The sequence below is a fragment of the Frankliniella occidentalis genome, unplaced genomic scaffold, assembly GCF_000697945.3.
Source record: "Frankliniella occidentalis isolate FOCC.00 unplaced genomic scaffold, Focc_3.1 Scaffold15, whole genome shotgun sequence".
Classification (NCBI taxonomy): Eukaryota; Metazoa; Arthropoda; class Insecta; order Thysanoptera; family Thripidae; genus Frankliniella; species Frankliniella occidentalis.
In genome coordinates, this window is record NW_026267145.1 from 585,358 (window position 1) to 588,173 (window position 2,816).

General features: G+C 50.9%; 1 protein-coding gene across 1 annotated transcript in view; it reads left to right on the forward strand.

The window, feature by feature from the left end:
• Window positions 1-2,816, forward strand: part of LOC113211652 (nephrin-like) — a 41,174-nt gene that overhangs the window by 18,572 nt on the left and 19,786 nt on the right. The window lies entirely within an intron of this gene.

Genomic DNA, 2,816 nt, shown 5'->3' on the forward strand with positions numbered 1-2,816 from the left:
CCACCCCACCCCCCACACACAGGTCGCGCTGCGGCCGCCTCCGAGATGCCGGGCTGATTTTGAAAGGTTGTCTCCGAGTATCACGTTGCCTGGAGTCCAGAGAGGCCAGGGAGGCGGGGGAACGGGAGGGCGAGAGGCCGGATGTTCGGTCGGTGGACGCCTTCTGGCGGGGCCTTGTGATTGCACTTACGTGCGCCTCGTCGGTCCTGGTGGACACCGAGATCCTGGCCCGGTCCACGTGTACGTACACCGCCGGTGACTCGTGTACATTGTTCGAACATTGTCTGCATTTGTAACACGTTAAATGTTCCGGGTGCATCATTGAATGCGCACCAATGTTGCGAGGTTGTTGCATATTCGCTGACGTTGCAGTTGACGCAATGCCATTCCCCCTCGGCCTTGCCCTTCCACCACCCTGGCACCCCTTGCCCACGCCACGCCCCACCACGCCCCGCCTGAAAGGGTGCTTCTGGATCAGCACTCAAAGTGCCTGCTCCAATTTTGGGGACCCGCCTAAATTATTGGTTGTCGTGCGTCGGTGCTAGATTGTGGTCAACGCACAGTTCGGGCGCCGGTGGCCCGCCCACCTGGCGGCTTGTACCTCCGTATTAACCCTTTCACGCTCTGACCGCCAACGTCCCCCAACCCTCTCTCGAACTCCACAGCAAACATATTCCTGTTACGTAAGTTTCCGGTTGCTTCTGGAAAAACTTTCACTTTCGTGGCGATCCCATCACGGAAAAAAAAGATTCGCTGTGCCAGCTAATACATTGACTGGTATTTGGACAGATAACCTGATAAGTTTCTGGAAATACTAAATGAGCTATTGTAATCGATTATTGACTGTAGCAGTCGTCATTGACTCTGGGAACCAATGTTCCTACAATCTGCATATTATTTCCCAGAGTCATATAATCGACTGCTACAGTCAATAATCGATTATAATAGCTCATATAGTGTTTCCAGAAACTTATCAGGTTACCTGTCCAAATACCAGTCAATGTAATAGCTGGCACAGCGAATCTTTTTTTTTTTCGTGATCAACGAATTTCCAAGTTTTACGATGTTATACTTTAAATGGTCTATGTGTCCAAAATAAACTTATGCTTCTCATCTTTGAGTTTTGTATAGTTTGCAATCAAAAACATCCTGAAGTATTTTGATTTTATTTTCAAAACTTGACATACAACATAAAAATATATGGTGTGACAAGTTTATCGGGATATCCTTTCCACAATAACCATAGAGAACTTCACGGAAGAATAAAATTGCTGCGTCCCTCCCTTCCTCCTACTCGCTCTAACGAACAACCCCCCTCCCTCTCCCGCGGCGCACCCTCGGGCGCACCCGGGTCAGCCTGCGCTGTAGCCCGCGCTCGTGCGCCGGCGTGCACCGGGTTGCCTACCCTCCCCATGGCAGGCGCGCTCGCCGGGCCCCGCCCCACCTCCCCGGGCCGGGCCCACTTGCACGAGCGGCCGACTTGGTCCTTTCTCGGCTGGAATAAGTCACTTGGTTGCCATTATGTTTCCCCGAGCGCGCGCGAGACCAGCCAAAGTTTTTCCGATGGCTGCGGCGCGCGCGAGGTGCCCCGGGGCTGCCCCCCCCCCCTTTCCCCTCTGCCCCGCCAGCTGGTTCGACAGGGGAGGTTGGGGGTGGTGGTCCCGTCAGGGCGGTTCACCTCGACTCGGTTCACTTTGTGTAGCGTGTGGCTTCGACTCGATATCTCAATGCTGCAAACTTTGCTGCCAACAGGATATGCCGCTCCGCTTAGCCACGCCACGCTGCGTCGCGCCTGCAGCCAAATTGCGAACCCTCCACCTCCTCCCCTCCCCAACCCCCTCGTATGTTCTGGGCTTCGTCGCGTTAAGGAGAGAGAGAGGGGGAGAGAGAGAGAGAGAGAGAGAGAGAGAGAGAGAGAGAGAGAGAGAGAAGCGGAGAGGGGACGTCGAGAGAATGTCATTATTAGATGGCGAAACAATTTGAGCTGAGTGATAGAAATACTTGGGCGCGCAAAATTGTTATGGTAAATCACGTTTCACAGGGCTGCTTTCCGTCATGCCCATATCATGTATCAAACTTTTGATTACACTGCACTGTCCCTCCAATGGCAATGAAAGTACTACCTTTTGTGGCAATGATCATGCAATGGCAATAAGACAAAAGTAAGACCTTTCCAGCGGCAATGATGGTTCATTGCCAGTACAAAGGCAATATTCATTGCCAATTTTGGCAATGAGTGGATGTCAGTTTGTGAACTTTTTCTAAGTTTTCGGCTATTCAGTCATTGTCATATTGTGGCATTGAACGTTCATTACCAAAGTGCCGGCATTGACGGTTCATTGCCGAAATGTCGGCAGTGAAGGTTCACTGCCAATATGTCGGCAGTGACGGTTCACTGCCAAAAAGTCCGCTATGATCGTTCAATGCCAAAAGGTCGGCAATAATGTAATGCCAAAATGAGGCAAACAATGAAAAAGTGAATTAATTTTAAGTTACTTTCAGAACATTGCCATTGGGCTGGCAATAAAAACTGCCGTTGGATTGGCAATGATCGGTTCATTGCCGCTGGAAAGGTCTTATTTTTGTCTTATTGCCATTACGCTGTTCATTGCCAAAAAGGCGCTTCATTGCCAACCCAGTGGCAATGAGGGCGTTTTCATTGCCAATAATGGCAATGATCAATGCCTTTTAAAAAACAGTGTGTGTACAGTTTGAATGTGGCGCGCGAATTTTGTGACGAGGTTGAGGACGTTCTTCGGGGGATGCGCAATTTGCATACCTGGCGCGGTCTTGGCGCCTCTCGAACACCTTTAGGC